At 47.4% G+C, this 26,110-nt stretch overlaps 2 non-coding genes across 2 annotated transcripts; both read right to left on the bottom strand.

Annotated features, from left to right (window-relative positions):
• Nucleotides 1-2,138: 2,138 nt before the first annotated feature.
• Nucleotides 2,139-2,221, bottom strand: trnal-uaa (transfer RNA leucine (anticodon UAA)). The gene has a single exon. It is a non-coding gene; the product is annotated as a tRNA-Leu (tRNA).
• A 23,453-nt stretch (nt 2,222-25,674) lies between these two features.
• Nucleotides 25,675-25,765, bottom strand: trnar-ucu (transfer RNA arginine (anticodon UCU)). The gene is given in 2 exon segments: nt 25,675-25,710; nt 25,729-25,765. It is a non-coding gene; the product is annotated as a tRNA-Arg (tRNA).
• Between the last annotated feature and the right edge of the window lie 345 nt (nt 25,766-26,110).

Raw genomic sequence — 26,110 nt, forward strand, 5'->3', positions numbered from 1 at the left:
CTGCAGCCACGTGTTCAACTCCTCTCTCTCCCTATTCCTCTCTTCGCTAGCACGTGGCACAGGCAACAACCCAGAGATAACAACTCTGGTTGTTCTCGCTCTAAGCTTCCACCCTAGCTCCCTGAATTTCTGCCTTAAATCCACATCTCTCTTCCTACCTATGTCGTTGGTGCCTATGTGGACCACGACTTGGGGGTGCTCCCCCTCCCCCTTAAGGATCCCAAAAACACGATCGGAGACATCACGTACCCTGGCACCTGGGAGGCAACACACCAACCGTGAGTCTCTCTCGTTCCCACAGAACCTCCTATCTGTTCCCCTAACTATGGAGTCCCCAATGACTAATGCTCTGCTCCTCTTCCCTTTTCCCTTCCCTAAAATCGCGTCAGGATTTTGTGACGGTAAATACAGTAAAACAGAACATAAAATGAGAGGTTTTAAAATTGTTGCCTGAAAATTGAAATTTTCCATCACTTCAATTCCTTCCTGCTCTGGAATTGCCAGGCTTTTTCCAATTGGAAAATATAAGCCAATGAGAACTTCTATTTACTTATATGTGATTCTCCTATTGGTTAAGAATTGGATTGAGAAGCGGGTGACCAATCAGAGACAGAGTCAAACTGCGGGGATTCCAGGCCCCCAGTAACTGAGCTGAAACTGTTCAGATTGACAAACCCTGGCAGTAGCTTCACACATTGGACACTTCACACTGAGTCATTCAAGGGCTGGTGTGAGAGAAGCTTCAGATCCTGTCATTACTCTCTGACTCATTATTCATCTCGAACCAAACAATTAGTAAATGTGAAGCAGTGAAGAGACTTTTCATTCTCACTGCAGAATGTGTCATCTGGGGAAATAAGGAACTATTATTTTCGGAGATTCCAGGTACGTTCCTCCCTGAACAAATCCATTCCTAACATTCCCGATCACAGCCTATCCCAGCTCCTGTTGTCACCCGACTCCAGCTGAACTGGAGAAACTCATGTGTTGGGGTTTGAGTTGTGAGGTGGGGTTTCTCCGCCAGTGTTACTGTCTTACAAACTCTCCCCCTGAATTTGTGAACTGAAACTGCACCGAACACATCCCCAGTTAGAGTGAGGGCCGGACATCCCTTTGTTTTATGACAGAGAGTGGGGAAAGGGCTGGGTGGAGGGGAGTCACCAGGGATCCTGGATTTACTCCAAATCATTTCCATGTGGAATCTGCAGGCGGGGCCTGGACAGGGATCATTTGATCAGGGGATCAGCTCTTTCCTGAGAGATGTGGGTGGCTCTGAGAAGAGCCTTTGTGTTCAGATGTTTACAAGTTTCCCGCGCTTTCACTTCTTTCCAGACCCTGCTTTCTGAGACTTCGCTGCTTTCGGCTTGACCTTGCTCTTCCATGTCTGCACTTTCTTCAGCGCCTTTCCGCCCGCCGCACTCTTGCCTTTTTTGACCTTCTTCGCAGGAGACTTTTTCTGAAGTGCTGCTTTCTTCACCGCCTTATTTGGCGTTGCCGCCGCCTTGCTGCTCGTTTTCTTGGCTGTTACTTTCTTTGTTGTCACTTTCTTGTCTGCTGGTTTCTTCACAAAAGATTTCTTGTCTGCTGGTTTCTTCACTGAAGATTTCTTGTCTGCTGGTTTCTTCACTAAAGATTTCTTGGCTGCTGGTTTCTTCACCTTCTTTCCCACTTTTACCTGGGTTTTCCTTCTTGCTGGTTTTGAAGGAGCCGGAGGCTCCCTGTCCCTTGCTCTGCACCAGGGAGCCTTTGTTCACATTCCTCTTGATACTTTGCTTGATCTGGGTCTTGAGCTTCTCCTGAGCGGTGGCAGACCTGCAAGGAATCAACTACCAGCTAGCGTATAAAGCGAGACCAAGGCTCAGGGCCTTCAGTTACCTGGAGGGGAGTCGGAGAGGCAGCGGATCCTTTGAGGAACCACAATCCAGGAAGGATGAGAAGGTCATTGTCAGGGTACAGAGGAGATTAAGTTAAAGATTTACCAGTTTATAAGCAAGCGCAGAGCCAAGGAACGGTGCTGGGGCAGATCAAATAATAGGAAGCTGTGATCAGTTGGAAGGCAAGAGTGATTAAATGACAGAAGAGATGATGGTGCAAGGCAAAAGTCAGGGAAAGAATCAGTAACATTTCGTAAGCACAGATACCAGGAGTGGGGTTTGAACCCACGCAGACACATGTCTATTGGATCTTAAGTCCAACTCCTTAACCACTCGGCCATCCTGGTACATCAACCCATCACTGAAAATGAAGTTTAATGTGATCCGGGTGCCATCTGGCCTTTTCCAATATCAAGTTATGACTCCTCTCCCATGCTAAATTGGACCCTTCATTATTTATGAACCTCAATCGGATCACCCCTCAGTCTAGGTTTCTCTAAGGTGTAGGGTCCCAACTCTTTTAGTCTAACTTGATAACCAAGATGTCTTATACTGGGAATTTGTCGAATGTCTCTCCTCTGTACCCTTTCCAAAGCCTCAATATCACCCATCATGTGAGGAGACCAAGACTGGATACAATATTCCAAGTGAGTCCTGACCATGGTTTCATAAAAGGACAAATTCGGGACATCTCAGATACTGAAGGAGTCCGTGTCCAGAAGCAGCAAGACCTGGACAACATTCAGACTTGGGCTGCTAAGTGGCAAGTAACATTCACACCACATAAGTACCAGGCAATGACCATCTCCAACAAGAGAGAATGTAACCATCCCCCTTTGACGATCAACAGCATTACCATCGCTGAATCCCCCCCCCCCACCATCAACATCCTGGGGGTTACCATTGACAAAAGCTTAACTGGACCATTCATATACATACTCTGGCTACAAGAGTAAATCAGATAGTGGGAATTCTGTGATGAGTAACTCAGCTCAAGGCACGTGGTGAAATGCTCATTAGGAGAGCTGGAGAAATGGACTGGTCAGGTGGGCAGAAAAGTGGCAAATGGAACTCAACTTGGAGAAGTGTGAGGTGATGCCTTTGGTGAGGTCAAACACAGCAAAGGAATACACAATTAATGGGTGAATGCTGAGAGGTGTAGAGGAAGTGAGGGACCTTGAAGTGAATGTCCACAAATCCCTGAAAGTAGCAGGACAGGTTTGTAAGTTGGTTGAGAAGGCTTATGGAATCCTTTCCTTTATTAGCCGATGCATAGAATATAAGAGCAGGGAGGTTATGCTGGAACAGTGTCAATCATTAGTTAGGCCACAACTTGAGTTCTGTGTGCAGTTCTCGTCACCTCATTCCAGAAAGGATGTAATTGCACTGGAGAGGTTACAGAGGAGATTTACGAGGATGTTGCCAGCTCTGGAAAAATGCAGTGATGAGGAAAGATTGGATCAGCTGGGGTTGAATAGAGGAGGCTGAGGGGAGATTTGATTGAAATGTACAAAATTGTGAGGGGTCTGGATAGAATGGATGGGAAGGGTCTATTTACCTTAGTAGGGAGGTCAGTGACGAGGGGGCATAGATTTAAAGTGATGTGTTGAACAATTAGAGGGGAGATGAGGAAAGGTTTTTTCACCCAGAGGGCTGTGGGAGTCTGGAACTCACTGCCTGGAAGGGTAGCTGAGGCAGAAGCCCTCAACTCATTTAAAAGGAGTCTGGATGTGCACCTCAAGTACCTGAACATGCAGGGCTACGGTCCAAATGCTGGGCAATGGGATTCAGCTGGGTGGCTCGTTTTTTGGCCTGCCTGTGCTGTAAACTTTCTATGTTCTATGATTCTATGCAGACACAATGGGCCGAATGGCCTCCTTCTGCACTGCAATAATTTTGTGATTTTTGACTCTCCAAAATCTTGTCAACCATCTACAAGGCACAAACCAGGATGAGTGCAGCACCAACAATACTCTAGAAACTCGACACTGTCCAGGACAAAGCAGCCGCCTTGATTGTCACCCCATTCACCACCTTAAACATTCACTCCCTTCATCACTGACGCACAGTGGCAGTAGTGTGTACCATCTACCAGATGCACTGCTGCAACTCACCAAGGCTCCGCAGACAGCACCTTCCAAACCGAAGACCTCCACCACCTTGAAGGACAAGGGCTGCAGATGCATGGAAACACCACCATGTGCAAGCTCCCCTCCAAGTCACACACCATCTGATCTGCAAATATATCGCTGTTCATGCACTAATGCTGGGTCAAAATTCTGGATCTCCCTTCCGAACAGCACTGTGGGTGTACCTACACCACATGGAGTGCAGCAATTCAAGAAGGGAGCTCACCGCCACCTTGTCAAGGACAATTAGGGATGGGTAACAAATTCTGGACTTGTCAGTGTCGCTCACATTCCATGAAAGAATATGCCTCATCTTATACTCAATTGTCCTCTGAATGCAGCCCAACCCTCTATTTGCTCCAACTATCACTTCACATCATTGCTGCTGTAACTTTCGAGATCTGTGCACGAGAACATCCAGATCTCTGCTCAAAATTATTTTCTTTTTTCCACCTACTTTAATGTTTTTCCCTGAAGGGTGTATGAATGTTGAACATTCGCCCTGTCCACATGAATAACACTGCACTTACCCAAATTAAACATCATTTACCAGTCATGAACCCAATCTCCCAACACATTTAGATCAGCCTGAAACAGTCGAGTATCGTCTACAGTCTAAACACTCGCACAGATCTTCAAATCATCTGTAAATTTACAGATGGTGCCCCCTACACCTACATCCAGATCATTAATAAAAATAGTAAAGAGCAACAGTCCCAACACCGATCCCTGTGGGACACCACTGGTAACTGGTCTCCAAACAGATCCAGATCCATCTGTAACTACTTTCTGCCTACGTCTGCCAGTCAGTTCCCAATCCAGATCAATATATTACCACTGATACCAGGGACTTTAATCTTATAGAGAAGCCTCTTGTGTGGAACCTTATCAAAATCTTTTGGCTGAGATCTGCTAATTGAACACAGGCCGGGGATGAGGCCTAGGCCTGTCCTGCTTTGTGTGTGGGTCTCAGGACCACACAAGGTGAGATCAGCTCACTGAGCACAGGCCCATCCTGCTCTATATGGTGCTCAGTACCTCACCAAATGAGAATAACTAACACACCACAGGCCATGGAGCCTCGGCCCATCCTTCCCTGATTGCGGTTCAGTGCCAACCAGGTCAGATCAGCTAATTCAGCACAGGCCGGAGATGGAAGCTGGATCTTTCCTGCTCTGGGGACTCCGTACCATACCAGGTGCGATGAAGTAAAATACCACAGGCCGGGGATGGAGCCTGAGATTTCCCTGTTCTGTGTGGGGCTCTGTACAACAACGTGTGAGAAGAACTATCATCCCTCAGGCTGAGGAAGGAGCCTGGGCCCATTCTGTTCTGTGTGGCTCCTACCACACTGAGTGGGATCAGTTAACACAACACAGGCCATGAAGACAACCAGGCCCTTTCCTGCTCCGTGTGGCTCAATATCACACCAGGTGGCATCAGCTAACATAGCACAGGCTGGGGCTGGGGCTGGAGCCTGGGCCCGCCCTGCTCTGTGGGCTCAGTAACAACCCGTAAGATGAACTTTTTTCAAAAGACTTCAGTGTATTTATCTCTGTCCAACACTCTGAGGCAGCTTTCTGTGTTTATAAAGAGTGTAATTTATTGACTGGTCTCTTGGATCAAACAGGGTAACAGACAGAGGTCTGTGTGCAGAGGGTTTGGGGGTGAGCTCTGATTCCTAACCCTTTCTGGATTGAGAGGAATAAAGAATGAATGAGAGAGATAGAATGTGGGAGAAGGGATGATGGAAGAATTTGTCCGTGAACCTGATTAAAAGTGGCTCAAACGCAAGATAATATTAAGATATCAAGAGCAGAACATTAACATAATCTGAGTTCCGCGATCTGGTCGGGTCCCATTCCCCTGAAGTGAGGAATGAACGGGTGGGGAAATTCCGCCTGGAGTTATATTTGTCTCCAATGAAGATGAGTTCACAGTGAGGCTGGAACAGCTCAGTTGGGAGAACACTAGATTGAAGAACCAGGATACAATCCCTGGTTTCATCAGTTTTAATTTGGTGTCTCCTTCATTTTAACTAGAGAGAATCAGAGGGGAGATTTTCCACTCTTGACCCCATGGGCTGAATTTTAAACTAACGGTGCGGCTCTCGGCAGAGGCACCGGAAGTGGGTGTCGTCACCACACGAGTGAAATGTGGCCGACCGACCCCGATCACGGAGCAGCCGACCAATTAATGAAGGGGAGGCGTGGGGCCCATGTAAACAAGGGCCAGAGGTAGGGAACGAGGCACCGATGGCACCGACATCTGACACAACGGCAGGTGCTGGCACCATATTGAAAGGACTGCCAGACCTGCATTCACTGCTGCCTGGTTTAAAGGAGTGTCTTCCTGAGAGCCCTCTGCTGCCCCAGGTCCCGTTCTGTTGCCTCTGCTGCCCCAGGACCCATTCTGCTGCCTCTGCTGTCCCAGAACCCGTTCTGCTGCCTCTGCTGTCCCAGAACCCGTTCTGCTGCCTCTGCTGCCCCAGGTCCCGTTCTGCTGTCCCAGGACCCGTTCTGCTGCCCCAAGACCCGTTCTGCTGCCTCTGATGCCCCAGGACCCGTTCTGCTGCCTCTGCTGCTCCAGGACCCGTTCTGCTACATCTGCTGCCCCAGGATCCGTTCTGCTGCCCCAAGACCCGTTCTGCTGCCTCTGATGCCCCAGGACCCGTTCTGCTGCCCCAGGACCTGTTCTGCTGCCTCTGCTGCTCCAGGACCCGTTCTGCTGCCCCAGGACCCGTTCTGCTGCCTCTGATGCCCCAGGACCCGTTCTGCTGCCCCAGGACCCGTTCCGCTGCCTCTGCTGCTCCAGGACCCTTTCTGCTGCCCCAGGACCCGTTCTGCTGCCTCTGCTGCCCCATGACCCGTTCTGCTGCCTCTGATGCCCCAGGACCCGTTCTGCTGCCCCAGGACCCGTTCTGCTGCCTCTGCTGCTCCAGGACCCGTTCTGCTGCCCCAGGACCCGTTCTGCTGCCTCTGCTGCCCCAGGACCCGTTCTGCTGCCTCTGCTGCTCCAGGACCCGTTCTGCTGCATCTGCTGCCCCCGGACCTGTTCTGCTGCCTCCGCTGCCCCAGGACCTGTTCTGCTGCATCTGCTGCCCCAGGACCTGTTCTGCTGCCTCTGCTGCCCCAGGACCAGTTCTGCTGCATCTGCTGCCCCAGGACCTGTTCTGCTGCATCTGCTGCCCCAGGACCTGTTCTGCTGCATCTGCTGCCCCAGGACCAGTTCTGCTGCATCTGCTGCACCAGGACCTGTTCTGCTGCATCTGCTGCCCCAGGACCTGTTCTGCTGCATCTGCTGCCCCAGGACCCGTTCTGCTGCATCTGCTGCCCCAGGACCTGTACTGCTGCATCTGCTGCCCCAGGACCTGTTCTGCTGCCTCTGCTGCCCCAGGACCTGTTCTGCTGCATCTGCTGCCCCAGGACCTGTTCTGCTGCCTCTGCTGCCCCAGGACCTGTTCTGCTGCCTCTGCTGCCTGATAGGTAAGGAGCTGAATGCGAGCCTGCAGTGACCATGGTCCAATGGTTTGGCGATGCCTTCCTGCAGGTTCGCCTCCAGGTGACAACAGATAGGTGGAAGATCCTCTTCCCCAGGGATGGGAGGTGGAGACCTGTCCACCTGACCAAGCAAAGCTGCTTTGAGATAGTAGGTGAAGTCTGCGGCCGTGGGGTCACCCCCAAGACATGGATCCAGTGCACGAAGTGGGTCAATGACCGGATCCAGGCTGCTCAGGCGCAAACTCAAAACACTTTGGACCCTTTGGACATTGCGCATGGCAGAGTGAGAGGGAGTGTTTGGTGGAAAGGGAGTGACCACCCAGTCATTTGTATTGGGGAAGGGCAGCAGGACATGCTGCCTGAGGCTTGGCTGCATCTCGGTGGGAGGTGCACATCAGTCATTGTATAAACTCACACAGTCCCTCGAGAGGGGCCACATGCAGGAGGAATATGTGTGTTCACATCATGGACTGCTGGACTATCACCATCAGAGATATTGGGCTTGTCCCCGCTGGGAGACTAACTTTGTTGATCATAGTGGCTGCAGGAGAAGACATCCCACAATCGGAAAGAGCATGTCAAGACTGGCAGTGGATGCCTTATCTCCATGTCCTCATCCCGATGGAGGAGGAGGCCATGGAACAGGCAGGGCAGCAAAGTAGCTGCTCCATAGCTGATGGAGAGACAGGGACACCTACCTAAGAGAGTGAGTGAACATCTCCTGGGGCACAAGGGAGCATCCGCTGCAAAGGAGCCATACTGCTCATCTGTTCACCACTGCATCAATGGAGCTGCACAGTAGGGGTGGTTGGAATGTCACGATGGGCAGACCCTAACCCTTCAATGTCCCTGTTTTCACATGCAGGCTAGGATGAACGACAAGAGCGAAGAGCTGGAGAGACTGTGGGACAGCCAGACACCTCTGAGGAGGAGGAGGGAGCCTCAGATGGTGCACCATCACCTCATTCCCCTGCACCCTCCACCAGCACAGAAACCCTCACTCGGTGGGTATCCACTTGATGTTAGATTTGGGCACACAAGCTGGTGAGCACGTCACAGACAGGCCCGGGCAGCTGACGGAGGCTGTTACAGCAAGGCCACTGGCAGTTGGAAGTCTGTGGGAGGCCAGGCCCATGCTGAGTCCCAGGCTGATGATGTGCCTCTGGTGTCACCAGCAACACGGGAAATACTGCAGCTGCAGCAAGAGGTCAGGCAACATCTGGCAGAGTTGCCGGAGGTTATGTGTACCCAGGTTCGGATGATGGAGGAGTCCATCCAGGCCTTGCATGCTGTACTGTCTCTGATGGGGGTGTGTCTGGCTTCCTTCCTTGAGAGATTGGTGACTCTGATGGAGAGCCAGATCCAGCCGACCAATCAGTGGCTGCCGGAGATGCGCGCAGACTTGCACTCCATCGCTTTGTCCATGAGATCCATCCAGCGGTGACAAGGTGAGAGGGGGGACGAGGCACCTGAACTCTTCACCAGGTCCACGTCCCTCTCAGTTCAGCAGCGAGTTACAAGTGTGTCTTATAAGGGGGAGGAGAAGCTGGCTGCTACATCTGGGGTCTCCTCTCAGGGTGCTCCTGGTGTGGACAGTAGCTCCAAAGCCCCTCTGCCAGTGACACAAGTGATGCCAGTGCCTGCCTCCATCATCCTCGATGACAGAGGGGTGTCCCTGTACCTGTGCAGGAGGCCCTCAGTGTGCCGGGCCCTCCAGGCCTCAGGCAGCAAGAGGACGGCCACCAATGTCATTCCAAGCCATGGGGCAGCAAGGTCAGCAGCCTGTCTCCATCTCAGCTGACAGAGCAGGGGGAGCACCACGTAGGAGCACCCGGAAAAGATTTAAGAAGAGCACCTAGATTCACTGAGGGGTTCACGGGTGAATGTACATTCCAGATGGATAGGGTTGTGTTTGGTGTCACACGGAATAAAGAAATGATGTTCTCTCACTATGTCTCCTTCTTATTGTTGATACCCTTTGGGACTTCATTTAAACCCTTCCTCCCAAGGGGCTGGAAGTGAGGGACCAAGCCCTGAGTTTACATAGCTTCGGCCTTGTCACTGTGCGATGTGTACCTGGACGCTGCAGAACAGAAGGAAGGAGGTGACAACAGGGCTGCTTAAAGCTAAGACTTTATTGCTGTGGTTCCAGAAGGTGGTAAGGCTCAAAGGAAACTTGAATGTATAAGGGTGTCTCATGTCTCCCTTGTGTGTATCTCATGGCCCCTTTCCTGCTGTGCCTGAGGTTCTTCATCTGGCACTGCTTGGGCAGCATCCTCCTCCACATCCTCATCATCAGAGGAGACACCACACTCCACGATATCCTCACTAGTCAACACCTCACCGCTCTGTAATGCCAGATTGTGCTGTGCACAGCAAACCACCACGATATGCGAGACCCTCGCCGGGACATACTGAAGGGCTCCACTGGATCGATCTAGGCACCTGAATCTCATCTTCAGGAGACCAATGGCCTCCTTGATGGTCGCTCGGGTTGACCCGCAGCAGGTGTTGTACCTCTCCTCTGCATCCGTGCGTGGGTTCCTCACAGACGTCAGTAGTCATGTCCTCAGTGGGTAGCCCTTGTCTCCAAGGATCCATCTCTGAAAGCGGATGGGGCCGCGGAAAGGTTCTGGCACCTGGGAGTGCCTTGGTATGCAGGCGTTGTGGCTGCTTCCCGGGATTTGTGCACACACCTATGGGATCCATTTGCAGTGGTCGCAGACCAATTGCACACTGAGCAAGTGGAAGCCCTTCCTGTTGAAGGCTGCTGGCTGGTCTGCAGTAGCTTTGATGGTCACATGGGTGCAGTCAATGACACCCTACACATGGTGGAATCCAGCGATGGCCCCGAATCCTGTAGCTCTCTCAGCTTGACTGTTTGGATCAATGTGCACATAGTCACCGGCCCTCCTGAACAGGACATTGGTGACCTCCTTGATGCACTGATTCACTACAGACTGTGAGATTCCACACATATCTCCAGTGGATCCCCGCAATGATCAGGTGGTGAAGAAGTTCAGTGGCACGGTGACCTTCAGTGACACTGGCATCAGGTGACCACCAAGTCGCATGGGGCAAAGCTGCATCATGGCAGAGAGATCAGTGACGACCTCCGTGGAGAGGTGCAGTCTGCGGAGACACTGTCACTCGGACATCTGGTGGTAGTTGAACCTCGGCTGACGTGTTCCTCTGCCTCCTTCTCCAGCCTCCTGTTCGAGGCTGGCCTTCCTGTGGGCCCCCATGCTGCTGTGGTGCCCCTGCTGGTGCCTGCGCCTCCCTCCCTTCCTCTCTACTCCTCCTCCTCCTCCTCAATGGGAGCCTCGAATCCAATGAGAGCCTCGAATGAGGCCCATGACTGGTTGCCCCTCCCTGAGTGCAAGTCCTTCACAGTAAACAACACCCAGCCACATTTACCTCACTTGTCACCCTCAATGAAGTGGCACTGCCCCAATGGCACCCTGGTGTTGTTCCCTCTGCAGAGCTGGCACATTGGCCCCCACTCCTGACAGTGTTTCCCGATGCCCTTTCCCCTCCACCCTTGCTGACAAGTTTTGCTGCCTCACCCGATAGCTTCCCAGTGAAGACAACACTCAGCTCCCACCTCCCAGTCACCTCCTTTAACCAGGCGAGGCTCTGAAGCCCCGTGGTTCCCGTGTGCTATTATTTCAATTGGATCCAGTGAATAAAATTGCTGACAATTGGACTCATAAATACTTTAAATGCCTTCTTGCCATGTGGATGTGCGAAGTCTGCCCTCCATGTCAGCCGCCGACTGAAAAATCCGGTCCAACGTCTTCCATCCCTATTTTATACACCCCCCCCCTCCCCCTCCCCGGCCTCCATTCCCGTCTCCAACGGTCCCTTAAGATTCTGGCGCATGTCTCTAAGACTAATGGGAGTGAAACCAGATCTGCTCCTTCGACTGAACAGGGAGAGCTGCTCTCTCTGTGTTTAAAGTGAATGAATCTGCTCTTTACCTTGTCTTACTGGAACGTTCACTGTCTGGAGATGTCTGTTTGAAAACGTTTTCCTGTTATATGAATGGAGCAGAGGAGCAGATGTGAGGTACTGTTGAACAGAGAGGTTTGGAAGTGGGTGAAGGGGTGGAGTGACGGTGGGAGTGAGAGGCGCAGTGAGTTGGCCATTCTCAATCGAGTGTCAGGAATGAAGGTCAGAGGAACAGACCAGGCTGGAAACACAGAAAGAGCGAGGAGAAGCTGGTGTGAAAAACAGAGATTAAACAACAGGCTTGTTCATTTGGTTTGGGTCTGGTGTTTAGAATACCCGGAATCTGGGTTCACTTCCCTTCCAACTCAGCGAATTGTATCAACATTATGTTCATAAAACCATGGAATGATACCCAAAGAAGGAGACGATTTGGTCCATTGTGTCAGTGCTGTCTCCTGTAATCTGTACATTTTTCCTTCCAGTATTTATCCCTATCGCTTTTCAAAGTTACTACTGAATCTGCTTTCAAGTCCTGATCAGACAGTGCATTTCAGATCACAACACATCACTGTATAAAAAATCATTCCTCATTTCGCCTCTGGTTCTTTTCTCAATCACCTGATAAATACATCCTCTGGTTACTGACCCTTTTGCCACTGGAAACAATTTCTCCTTATTTAACTTATTGAAAACCTTCTTGATGATGTCACATACTAGACTGCCAGTAAAACTGAAGCCCATGGAATAAAAGGGACAATGACAGCATGCATATGAAGTTTGCAGACTGATAGAAACATAGGAGCAGGAGTAGGCCATTTAGCCCATCGAGCCCACCCTGCCATTCAATATGATGATGACTGATCGTCCACTTCAATGCCTTTTTCCCACACTATCTCCATCTCCCCTATGTCATTTGTATTTAGAAATCTGTCAATCTCTGCTTTAAACATACTCAATGACTGAACTTCCACAGCCCTCTGAGGTAGAGAATTCCAAAGATTCACAACCCACTGAGCAAAGAAATTTCTCCTCATCGCTGTCCTAAGTGGCTTTCCCCTTACGTTGAAATTGTGTCCCCTGGTTCTAGACGCCTCAACCGGGGGAAACATCTTAGCTTCATCTACCTGTCTATCCCTTTAAATATTTTGTAAGTTTCAATGAGATCACCTCTCGTTCTTCAAAACTCTAGAGAATACAGGCCCAGTTTCCCCAATCTCTCTTCATTTGACAGTCCCGCCATCCCGGGAACAAGTCTGGTGAACCTTCGTTGCACTCCTTCGATGGCAATGATATCCTTCCGAAGGTAAGGGGAACAAAACTTCACACAGTATTCCAAAGTGCAGTCCAACCAAGGTTATATACAACTGAAGCAAGACTTCACTACTCCTATACTCAAATCCTCTTGTGATAGAGGCGAACATATCATTCCTCTTCTGAATTGCTTGCTGCACCTGCATGTTAGCTTTCAGTCACTTATTGACAAGGACACCCAGGCCCCTTTGTACATTCACACTCTTACCATTTAACAAATAATCTGCACATCTGTTTCTCCTACCAAAGTGGATAACCTCACATTTTTACACATTATATTTCATGTGCCACTTTCTTGTCCACTCACTAAGTCTGTCCAAATTCCCTTGAAGCCGCTTTGCATTTTCCTCACAACACACATTCCCACCTAGTTTTGTGTCATCTGCAAACTTGGAAATACTACATTTGGTCCCCGCATCCAAATCATGTGAACAGCTGGGTCACAGTGTGGTGGTGAACAGTTGTATTTCTGTCTGGTTTGCAGTGGGTTCCCCATGGTGCCACATAACTTCAGTTATGTGCAGACACTGGAAAAGCTGGGGTTGTTCTCCTTGGAGCAGAGCAAGTTCAGAACAACTTTGACAGAGTTAGAATCAAGGAATCAAATGGTTACAGTACAGAAGGAGACCATTCAGTCCATCATGTCCATGACAGCTCTTTGCAAGAGCAGATCAGCGAATTCCACTCCTCTGCCCTTTCATTGTAGCCCTGCAAATTTTCTCTATTCAGGTGTTTATCCAATTCCCTTTTGAAAGCCACGATTGAATCTGCCTCCAGCACACTCTCAGGCAGTGTATTCCAGATCCGAACCACTCACTCTGTCCCACACCCCTGGTACCATTGCAGAAAATCTTTTCTGTTCATTTCATCCCTCATAAATAATTGAAATGAAATGTTTATTAGGAAATGCACAACATAAAAAGGAGAGAGAAATAAACGCTGAGTAAAATAGAAGTCAATGTTTGAAAGGTAAAAAGAGCAAAAGATGTAACTTTTATTCTGGATGAATGAGAGGAATATATCACACTTTGGGGATTTTGTAAGAGGATTTCCTGATAAACCTGGGATTTGAGAGGAAGCTGGTTCATGGTTTACAGAACAAATTCAGCCCCTGGGGTGGAGCCAACAGCTGCACCGTCCAATAACAGACAGGCCGGGGACACTGTCTCAGGCCTAGTGAGCTCAGTCGATGAAAACATGAAACTCTGAATCTCAAGTTTTTGAGTTTGAGCCCACGGTGGGTGTTTTTTATTTCCTTTTTAGGCTGATTTTACAGGCGTTATCCAGCTCTGAATTCCTCGGCAGGGAGTTCAAGGAGTGTTTGAAATGAGATTCAACAGCAGTATGAGAAAGTCTCTCCTTGATTCAGGACTCTTACCTCTCTGCAGCATCTCACTGCTGAAGACTGAACTTTATCTCATTTCATTCGCAGCTCAGGGTCAGTGTGGTTCACTGGGACTTCTGGCTGTCTCCCACTTCACAATCCATCAGTGCTGAGAAATCAATGGGGAATATTACTCACATGTTGTAATGTTTTATAAATACTTGAATGTATTTCACACTGTGTCTAACAGTGTGAATCTCCCCTGGTATATCAGCTCACCAATACTTCAACAGAACATTCACATAATGTGAGCTCTGAGATCTGTTCGAATCCCATTCCCAAGACCTGGAAAGTGGGATTGGGCTGGATCACTCTTTTTCAGCTGGCACAGACACGATTGCTAAATGGTCTCATTCTGTGCCATAAATTTTTTCCATTTTCTATGTTGTATGAAGTGAGGTGTGATTGGGAGGGGCAATTGCACCAGGGTTATATTTTCTACCAAAACAATGACACAAGGGATACTTCACATTTTTATTCATTCATTCATGCGATGTGGGCATCGCTGGCCAGGCCAGCATTTATTGCCCATCCCTAATTGCCCATGAGAAGGTGGTGGGATGGGCTGCATTCTTGAACCACTGTGGTCCATGTGGGGTAGGTACACTCACAGTGCTGTGAGGAAGGGAGTTCCAGGATTTTGACCCAGCGACAGTGAAGGAACGGCGATATAGTTCCCAAGTCAGGATGGTGTGTGGCTTGGAGGGGAACTTGCAGGTGGTGGTATCCCCTGCATTTGCTGCCCTTGCCCTTCTAGGTGGTAGAGGTTGCTGGGTTTGGAAGGTGCTGTCGAAGGAGTCTTGGTGCATTGCTGCAGAGCATCTTGTAGACGGTACACACTGCTGCCACTGTGTGCCGATGGTGGAGGGAGGGAATGTTTGTAGATGGGGTGCCAATCAAGTGGGCTGCTTTGTCCTGGACGGTGTTGAGATTCTTGAGTTGGAATTGCACCCATCCAGGCAAGTGGAGAGTATTCCATCACACTCTTGACTTGTGAATTGCAGATGGTGGACAGGCTTTGGGGAGTCAGGAGTCATGGATGAGTGAGAGGAATATATCACACTTTGGGGCTTTTGTAAGAGGATTTATTGATAAATCTGGGATTTGAGAGGAAGCTGCTTCATGGTTTACAGAACAAATTCAGCCCCTGGGGTGGAGCCAACAGCTGCACTGCAATTACTCGTCTCAGGATTCCAAGCCTCTGACCTGCTCTTGTAGTCACGTTATTTGTGTGGCTCCCCATGGTAACCCCCATGATGTTGATAGTGGGGGATTCAGTGATTGTAATGCTATTGAATGTCAAGGGGAGATAGTTAGATTCTCTCTTGTTGCAGATGGTCATTGCCTGGCACTTGTGTGGTGCGAATGTTACTTGCCACTTATCATCCCAAGCCTGTGAGACTGAAATAGTTCAGTTGGGAGTGTGTGAGACTGAAGATCCCTGGTTCAATCTGGGGTTTTGGCAGTTCTCCTTTATTCTGCATCGCCCTTTGGTTTTGACTCTTGAGCTGCACAATTTACACTGACATTATTTCCCCAACTCTGAAGGTTGGATTGGAATAGAGAGATATCAAGGATGGGAAATATTTACATTGTCAGCTTTAGCTTATTCTCTATCTCCTTGTGTCCTTTTCCCCAGTTTTTGAATCTTTCGGGGCCGGGAGAACATTTGATTTGCTGCATTTGTCCCTAACTGAAGCCTTTTCCACATCTCTGGGTGGTTAGACTTGCTCTGTCTGTTTTTGCTGCTCGTGACCATTAACGAGAACAGGCCACGAGTTCAATGTTTATCAGCAAATGGAAGATAACTGGAAAGAATTCTGTGTTACTCCAGACCAGTGACAAAGATGCAATGGATGTTATTCAAAATAAATTCCCTCTGACATTTTATGTAAACTTGTTTGCATCTAAAAGTTGGATTTTAAGTGTTACAAAAATGTGTCAAATTAATGACTGACCATGTGACAGCGCACATGGGGATCGAATCCACAGCCTTGTTGTTATCAACACTGCGTCCTAACCAACTGAACTAAGCGGCCTATAGACAGAGCCAGGTATGGGTTTGAGCTGGGCGGTTTGTGTTTTATTTCTCACACTGGGTGACAGTGCGATTGTGCAAACAATGGACACATCACATCCCTGAAACATTGTGCTGATATAAAACAGTGTGAAATAAGAACTGAGCATGGCAATGGAACGGTACCAGAAATCAGGACTTTAATGTATTGAAGTTGATCTTGAAATTCAACCATTCACTGAACATTCCAATCGATCGAACTCTCTTCTGATATAAAATCCAGGAACTTGAGCTGCTGTAAAACATAACTGAGCCTAACGTGATTTGAACACACAATCTTCTGATTTGTAGTCAGACGCGCTACCATTATGCCACTAGCTCACAAATAAAATAAAGTGTTTCATTCCTGACAGATTTACTTCTTGTTTAGATTCAGTGATTGAAATTAATTCAATCCTCATCTGACCTCCACTCTGTGAAGGCCTGCTACCCGACCTGAACCCGACGAGACCCGCGACCTGTGTCGGGTCCGGGTCGTGTCGGGTCGCTCTTCCGGGTCTGGCTTTCGGGCTCAGGTCAGGTCGGGCCAGGTTCGGGTCGGGCTGGGTCCAGGTCGGGCTGTGTCCGGGTCGGAAACACACAGGAAGTATTACATTTTGCTCTGCTGGGAAGTTGAGTTTAGTAAGTGTCAAAAGTTGAAAAGCCAACCTGAGCTGGGAGTCCGGGACATCAAGGAGGGAAACTCTGAGTCTGCTCAGTGAGCAAGTGAGCATCTCAATGATGTCACTGCGCTCATGCTGCAGCTTCCTGTAGATTCGGAATCGGGAGGTAGGTGAAGTGAACATTCCGGTGGTCGGGTAAGGCTCGGGTCGGTTTGGGCGTGGGAATAAATGGAGATACTCGGGCCGGGTCGGGCTCGAGTCCAATGTGGTTCTGTTAGGTTCGTGTCGGGTTTTTTTTCCTGACCTGAGCAGGCCTTTACCGCTCTGTCAGTTCAGTGCCTTATTTAAACTATTACTTGGAGTTCTGTTTTACAGGGTCTCGGCTGTTTAAGTGTTTCCCAGACCCACTACTCTGATTAATCAGACATTTTGCTGCTAACTGCTGCTGCTACAATTGAAATGTAAAAAAGAATTTCCAGTGACCTGCAACCAATGGACAAATACATTTCAGAAAGATAAAGCTCATTCACCAATCCACAAATGTGTTTTTCTGCTTATATTTATAAACAACTCCTTCTCTCCACTATGAGAACTATACAATCACTACAGTTATTTGAAAGTTAGTATAAGATGTTCCAGTTCATCAATGTTAAAACTGCAGCAGGTATTTTCCAGAAAACTTCTCTGTTGGAACCTCAGTCCCATTTAGATTGAAAGTGGACAATTAATGTATTCACTTGTTCATTGTGGACAGGTGTCTGACTTCGAATAAATCTCATTAACTTTCAATGAGGTGGCAGTATTTCTGTGCTCCCATTTTACACAGTCTGTCCTGTTCATGCACCATGTTTTTATTCTCCTCTCCCATTCTCCACAGGATACAGATTACAAGCATCATCAATCTAGCTGTTGAAAAGCATTGGAAGAATCTGGTCACACAGGTATTGAAACATTCATTTTCTGCCATTTTCCAAGTTGGTTGCTTTGAACACAGTACGATGTGCAATCATCTTGAAAAGAGATTCTCTTCAATATCCAATACAAACTGAATTACAAACCTGACAGACAAACACAGGAGAACAAGTGACTAGTGAACACAAACCTCATGGTGCTCATTTTCAGATTTATTGCAGTCATCCGACAAAACAAGTGAAAGAATATTCCAGTGAAATGATTTGGAAAGTAGGGGTGACTTTTGTTGGTGCCTTTCTTTGCTCTGTTGGTGAAACTTTCTTGCACCTGACTCCTGTTCATGTCTCTGTTTCCTCTATTGAATGACGAAGGAGGTATTTGATCAGAAATCAACTGGATTGTGTACCTTTGAGAGGGGATTTCTGCACCATCAGGGCTGGAAACAGGAGTGAGTGAAAGACAATGTGTGGAGTTTGATTTTGTACAGAGGGAGAGCAAATCTAACAGGACTGTGAGATATTGGCCTGGATTTTACAGCCCCAATAGCGGTGAACTCTGAGACTTTCACTGCTATTGAGGGTCTGAACAGCACTGCAACTGCTGGTACATGCACACACTAACACCAGCATCTGGAAGTTGTGGTGGTGAGAAATGTGCTTAGAAGGAGCCTCTGATCATAATCGCACCAGCCCACTCTTTAAAGTGACAGGGACCTGTAGCTCAGCAATTTGGGCTCATTGCCCAAAATGTACCCTGATTTTTACCTGGGTTGGATTAAAGCCGGTACCAACAGGCTCAAGGCCGCTCGGGAAGGACTTTTCTGTTGACACAACAGCTCCACTATTCCAGGAAGACACCGGCAGCAGCAGTTGTCAACTTTCAGAAAGGATTTCAGACATTTTAAATGTTGTATTTTATTTCTTAATTGTATGTAAGTTTTTAGCATGGCCTGATCAGAGTTCTTAAATTTACATCTGACTTTTTATTAACAAGATTGAAGTGTTTTTAAAAGATCTCTAAATATATATGACTTTTTATCAAGATTTACTTGGCTTCTTTGTCAAGACTCGAGTAAGATTGAAGTGACTTTTAAAAACTACATCTTATCCTTTAAAATCCTGCTTCCATGTAGATGACATTGGAAGATGACTTCAGAATAGCTTAGACGATCTTTCTAACAGGTACTGCAACAGCTTAAGACCTACTTTTCTGCAAAAGCTGGTGAATTACCTTCCGGCAGCGGAGAGGAGCGTAGCGGAGCAGACCGATATGGACCGATATGAGGAGAACGCCGACAGCGGAGCCTATAAATCCAATCCGAGGATCGAGGCCCAGTCTCTTACCTTCCAGGAATGGAGTGGAGATCTTCCAGTGTGCTGGAGTTTTGAAAAAAAAGAAGCCAACTGTGACGTCAGAGGAGAGCTGCAAGGTGATTGGTTGGTGAGTCACTGCTGTTAGTGTATTTAAATATCATAAAGAAAATGGCAAAGTTTTTTAGTTGATAAAAAAACCTCTGCTGATAAGATGAGTACTACTAAAGTGTTTTTTTTATTCAGTGTAACTTATGAAGGACTTTAGATTGTACTGGGTAGAACAAGGCCCCGAGTGTCATTAGCATTTTTTAATTAAGGGAGTAACTAATTAATCTAAGGGTAAGTCATGGCAGGAGAACTCAGTCCCGTGATATGCTCCTCCTGCGCTATGTGGGGATTCAGGAACCCTCCCAGTCTCCATGACGACCATGTGTGCAGGAAGTGTATCCAGCTGCAGCTACTGGCTACTCGCATTATGGAGCTGGAAGTGCGGGTGGTTTCACTGTGGAGCGTCCACGAAGCTGAGGACGTCATGGATAGCATGTTTAGTGAGGTGGTCGCACCGCAGGTAATGGATGCACAGGCAGAAAAGGGATGGGTGACCACCAGATGGAATAGTAGGAGCAGGCAGGTAGTGCAGGAGTCCCCTGTGGCCATCCCCCTCTCAAACGGAGATACTGCTTTGGTTACTGTTGGGGGGATGACCTCCCAGAGGAAAAGAGCAACAGCGCGGTCCGTGGCACCACAAAGGGTTCTGCCGCACAGCAGGGGAGGAAAAGGGGTGGAAGAGCTATTGTGATAGGGGATTCTATCATAAGGGGTGCAGATAGGCGTTTCTGTGGCCGCAAACGAGACTCCAGGATGGTATGTTGCCTCCCTAATACTAGGGTCAAGGATGTTTCTGAGCAGCTGCCGGAAATTCTGAAAGGGGAGGGTGTGCAGCCAGAGATCGTGGTCCATATTGGTACGAACGACATAGGCAGGAAGAGAGATGAGGTTCTGCAAAGTGAATATAGGGAGTTAGGCAGAAGGTTAAAGAGCAGGACCTCGAGGGTTGTAATCTCAGGATTACTCCCTGTGACACGTGCTAGTGCGGGTAGGAATAGGAGGATTCGGCAAATGAATGCATTGCTGAAGACTGGCGAAGGCGGGAGGGCTTCAGGTACTTGGATCATTGGGATCTCTTCTGGTGCAGAGGTGACCTGTACAAGAGGGACGGGTTGCATCTGAACTGGAAGGGGACCAATATCCTTGTAGGGAGATTTTATAGTAATACACTGGAGGGTTTAAACTAGTCTTGCAGCGGGGTTGGGACCCAAAGTAGTAGTCTCTCCGATGAGATAGTTGAGGCAAATGGAGAGGTTAAAGCAAGCAAGTCCAGTAGGCAGGCCAGGCAGGGGCAGGACAGGGAGCGTGGAAGGTCTGGTGGGCTAAACTGAATTTACTTTAATGCAAGTATCCTTACAGGTAAGGCAGATGAACTCAGAGCATGGATCGGTACATGGGATTGTGGTATTGTAGCTATTACGGAAACGTGGTTGAGGGATGGGCAGGACTGGCAGCTCAATGTTCCGCGGTACCGATCCTTCCGGCGTGACAGAGGTGGAGGTAAGAGAGGAGGGGGAGTTGCACTATTGATTAGGGAGGACATCACGGCAGTACTTAGAGAGGATATCCCGGGGTGAATGTCCAGTGAGGCCATACTGGTAGAACTTAGAAATAATAAAAGGGTGATCCCTTTGATGGGATTATACTATAGGCCCCCCAATAGTCAGAGGGAAGTGGAGGAGCATATATGTAGGGAAATCACAGATAGGTATAGGAATTATAGGGTTGTAACAGTAGGTGATTTTAACTTCCCTGATATTGACTGGGACTGCCTTAGTGCTTAGGGATCAGATGGGGAAGAATTTGTTAAGTGAGTCCAGGATAGTTTTCTGAAGCAGTACGTGGATGGCCCGACTAGAGAAGGGGCTACACTCGATCTCCTCTTAGGAAATGAGAATGGGCAGGTGGTTGATATGGCAGTGGGGGAGCACTTTGGGACCAGTGACCATAACTCTATTAGCTTCAAGATAGTTATGAAAAAGAATAGGACTGGTCCTCAGGTTGAAGTCCTAAATTGGGGGAAGGCTAATTTCCATGGCATCAGACAGGAACTCTCAAAAGTTGAATGGGAGAGGCTGTTTACAGGTAAAGGGACGTCTGGCAGGTGGGAGGCCTTTAAAAGTGAGATAGGAAGAGTTCAGGGCCAGCATGTTCCTGTTCGATGGAAGGGCAAGGCTGGCAAGTTTAGGGAACCTTGGTTGACGAGGGATATTGAGGGTCTGGTCAGGACAAAGAAGGAGGCATACGTCAGGTATAGGCAGCTGGGATCGAGCGAGTCCCTCGAGAAGTATAGGGGATATAGGAGTATACTTAAGAAGGAAATTAGGAGGGCGAAAATGGGCCATGAGATTTCCCTGGCAGATAAGATAAAGGAGAATCCTAAAAGATTCTATAAGTGTATTAAGAGTAAAAGGGTAGCTAGGGAGAGTGTAGGTCTAGGGAGAGTATGGCAATCTATGTGTGAAGCCACGCGAAATGGGCGAGGTCTTAAATGAATATTTCTCGTCTGTATTTACCGTGGAGAAGGTCATGGAAGCTAGTGAGTTCAAGGGAGGGAACAGCGATATCCTGCAGCATATCAACATTACAAAGGAGGAGGTGTTGGAGGTTTTGAAGCGCATTAAGGTGGATAAATCCCCAGGGCCTGATCAGATGTATCCTAGGATGCTATGGGAAGCAAGGGAGGAGATTGCTGGGGCGCTGGCAGAGATTTTTGTATCATCGTTAGCCACGGGTGAGGTACCGGAAGACTGGAGGATAGCTAATTTGTTAATTAATAAATTAAATAACAAATCATGTCGCCTCTTTCTCTTCTAAACTCTGACGGAGACAAGCCCAGCTTGTCCAATCTTTCCTCGTAAGACAGCCCACCCATTCCATATATTAGTCTCGTAAACTTTCTCTGTACTACCTCCAATGCATTTACATCCTTCCGCAAATAAGGAGACCAGTACAGTACTCAGTACTGCAGAAGAGGTCTCACCAATGTCCTGTATAGCTGAAGCATAACCTACCTACTATTGTATTCAATTCCCATGGTGATAAATGATAACATTCGATAGCTTTCCTAATTACGTGCTGGACCTGCATACTAACCTTTTGCAATTCATGCCCTCGGACACCCAGATCCCTCTGCATCTCAGAGCTCTGCAATCTCTCACCATTTAGATAATATGCTTTTTTATTCTTCCTGCCATAGTGGACAATTTCCGACTTTCCCACATTATACTCCATTTGCCAGGTCTTTGCCCAATCACTTAACCTATCTATATCCCTTTGTAGCCCCCTTATGTCCTCTTCACAACCTACTTTCCTACCTATCTTTGTGATCAGCAAATTTAGCAACAATACCTTCGGTCCCTTCATCTAAGTCATTTATATAAATTGTAAAAAGTTGAGGCCCCAGCACAGATCCCTGTGGCACACCACTCATTACATCTTGCCAACCAGAAAGTGACCCATTTATGCTGACTCTCTGTTTCCTGTCAGCTAGCCAATCTTCTATCCATGCCAATATGTTACCCCCGACATCATGAGCTTTTATTTTCTGCAATAACCTTTGATATGGCACCTTATCCTTCTGGAAATCGAAATACAATACATCCACTGGTTCCCCTTTATCCACAGCACATGTAACTCCCTCAAAGAACTCCAATAAATTGGTTAAACATGATTTCCCTTTCAAAAAACCATGTTGACTCTGCCTGATTACCTTAATTTTTTCTAAATGCCCTGCTATAACATCCTCTGTAATAGCTCCAAACATTTTCCCTCAGACAAATGTTAAGCTAACTGGCCTGTCGTTTCCTGCTTTCTGTCTCCCTCCCTTTTTGAATAAATGAGTTACATTCACTCTTTTCCAATCTAACGGAACCTTCTCGAATCGAGGGAATTTTGGAATATTAAAACCAGCGCATCAACTATCTCACTAGCCAATTCAGGACCTGGCGACTTGTCAACCCGCAGCTCCAACAATTTGTTTAGTACCACTTCCCTGGTGATTGTAATTTTCTTGAGTTCCTCCATCCCTTCAATTTCCTGATATACGGCTAATACTGGGATGGTATTTGTATCCTCAATAGTGAAGACCGATGCAAAGTATCTGTTCAATTCATCTGTCATCTCTTAATTATCCATTATTAATTCCCCAGACACACTTTCTGTTGGACCAACAGTCGCTTTATTAACTCTTTTCTTTTTAAAATATCTATCGAAACTCTTACTAGTTGTCTTGAAATTTCTTGCGAGCTTTCTCTCATACTCTAATTTTACCTTCCTTATCAATCTGTTAGTCATTCTTTGCTGTTTGTTTTATATTCTGTCCAATCTTCTGACCTGCCTCCCATCTTTGCACAATTATAGGCTTTTTCTTTAAGTTTGATAGTATCTTTAACTGTTTTCGTGAACCATGGATGGTGAGTCCCACCTTTGGAACTTTTCTTTCTCGTTGAAATGTATCTATTCTGTGTATTCTGAAATATCCCCTTAAATGTCTGCCACTGCATCTCTATTGACTTATCCCTTAACCTAATTTGCCAGTTCACTTCAGCTAGCTCTGCTTTCATGACCTTATAATTGCCCTTATTTAAATTTAAAATACTAGTCTGGGACCCACTCTCCTCTCCCTCAAACTGAATGTAAAATTCAATCATATTATAATCGCTACTACCTAGGGGCACCTTAACTATGAGGTCATTAATTAATCCTATCTCGTTGCACAATGTCAGGTCTCGTACAGCCTGCTCTCTGGTTGGCTCCAGAATGTATTGTTCCAAGAAATTATCCCCAAAACATTCTATGTACTCCTCATCTACGCTACCTCTGCCCATCTGAATTTTCCAATTTTTATGCAGATTAAAATCCCCCATAATTATCACAGTACCTTTCTGACAAGCTGCCATTATTTCTTCCTTGATATCCCATCCGACAGTGTGGTTAATGTTAGGTGGCCTGTACACCACTCCCACAAGTGACTTCTTGCCTTTATGATTTCTCATTTGTACTCAAACTGCTTCTGCATCCTGAACTCCAGAACTCAGGTCATCCCTCTCTATTACGCTAATACCATCATTAATTAACAGAGCTACCCCGCCACCTTTTCCTATCTTCCTGTCCTTCCAAAATGCCATGTCACCTCCAATATTCACATCCCAATCTATGTCGCCCTGCAGCCATGTCTCTGTAATGACTATCAGATCGTACTTATTTATTCTATTTGTGCTCCCAGTTCATCTGTTTTGTTTCAAATGCTCCATGCATTCAGATACAGAGCATTTAGTTTTGTCCTTTTATTATTTTTGTCACCTCTAGCCTTATCTGTCGATTTACTCTTAGATTTGTACATTCTGTCCCTTCCTGTCACAGTCTGTTTATCATTTCCCATATTTATACCTTTCTCTCTTGCCTTGTCTCTCCTCCTTGATTCACCATATCTTCCCAAATTTGATCCCTTGCCCCCACTATTCAGTTTAAAACCGTCTCTACTTCCCTCCTTATGTGGCTCGCTAGAACACCGGCACCAGCATGGTTCAGGTGTAGACAGTCCCAACGGTACATCCACCTCTTTCCCCAGTACTGGTGCCAATGCCCCACGAACCAGAACCCACTACTACCACACCAGTCTTTCAGCCGCACATTACTTTCTCTAATCTTATTTGTCCTATGCCAATTTGCACATGGCTCAGTTAATAATCCAGAGATGATTAACTTTGAGGTTCTGCTTCTTAATTTGGTGCCTAGTTCCTCATACTGACTTTGCAGAACCTCTATCCTTGTCCTGCCTATGTCTTTGGTACCGACATGGACCACGACGACTGGATCCTCCCCCTCCCATTGTATGTTTCGCTCCAGCCCTGAGCAGATGTCCTGAATCCTGGCACCGGCAGGCAACACAGCCGTCTGGACTCTTGCTTTTGCTGCAGAGAACAGAGTCAATCCACCTTACTATACTGTCCCCTACTACCACTACATTCCTTTTTTCTCCCTCTTTGAGCCGCAAACACTTACTGCAGACGTGTTTGCCCTGGATCACACTGGCATCCAGGAACTCCCACATGCTGCAGCTGTGACACATCACCTGTCCTGTCATCCTTAACGTGTTTCAATTAACTACTTAAATATTTTATTCAATTATTCATTTTATTGCATATTTTATTAAACTTACCACTAGTTTGTTTACTATTTTAAACGTTAGGACTAAAATGGATCTTAATCACTTACCAGATGTGCATCAAGCAGGTCGGTTCTTCCAAACCAATCAACTACCTGGATGTCACAGCTTACCAGATCCTCACCAAACAGCTCCTTCCACTGCACCGAAGAAAGAACCAAATCCTGTATCCTCACCCCAGCGGCTCTCTGTTTCCCTGCTCTCATTCTCCATTGTGACGTCACTCCTCGATTTTTTTCCCCCTGCTCTGCTCCTCTCTCTCTCGCTCTGTCTCCGAGTCTGTGCTTTTGGCGCATTTCTTCATTTGTTGTTCCGTTGTGCTCCTCTGTTTCTGGTCCAAAATCTGACTCTGGTGGGATTTGAACCCACAACATTTGAATATCGTCTTAATCATTGTTTAGAAGTCCAACACGCTATCCATTGCGCCACAGAGCCTCACACATTTTTATTAACATCACTAAGGCCTTTGATCTTGTCAGCAGAGACGGCCTCTTCAAACTGCAATGGAACATAGGCTGCCCTCCTGACCTCTTGGGCATCATCTCTTCTTTCCACGAGAACATGCACAGTTCCATCAGTTACAATGGAGCAACATCAGACGCTTTCAAGATCAGCAGTGGGGTAAAGCAGGGCTGCGTGCTGGCGCCAACTCTCTTAGGAACAGAGGAACATAGGAGTAAGCTATTCAGCCTGTCGAGCCTGCTCTGTCATTCAATTCGATCATGGTTGATCACCTACCTCAAAGCCCCTTTCCCATGCTATCCCCATATCCCTTGATGT

The sequence above is a fragment of the Heterodontus francisci genome, unplaced genomic scaffold (assembly GCF_036365525.1).
Source record: "Heterodontus francisci isolate sHetFra1 unplaced genomic scaffold, sHetFra1.hap1 HAP1_SCAFFOLD_43, whole genome shotgun sequence".
NCBI lineage: Eukaryota > Metazoa > Chordata > Chondrichthyes > Heterodontiformes > Heterodontidae > Heterodontus > Heterodontus francisci.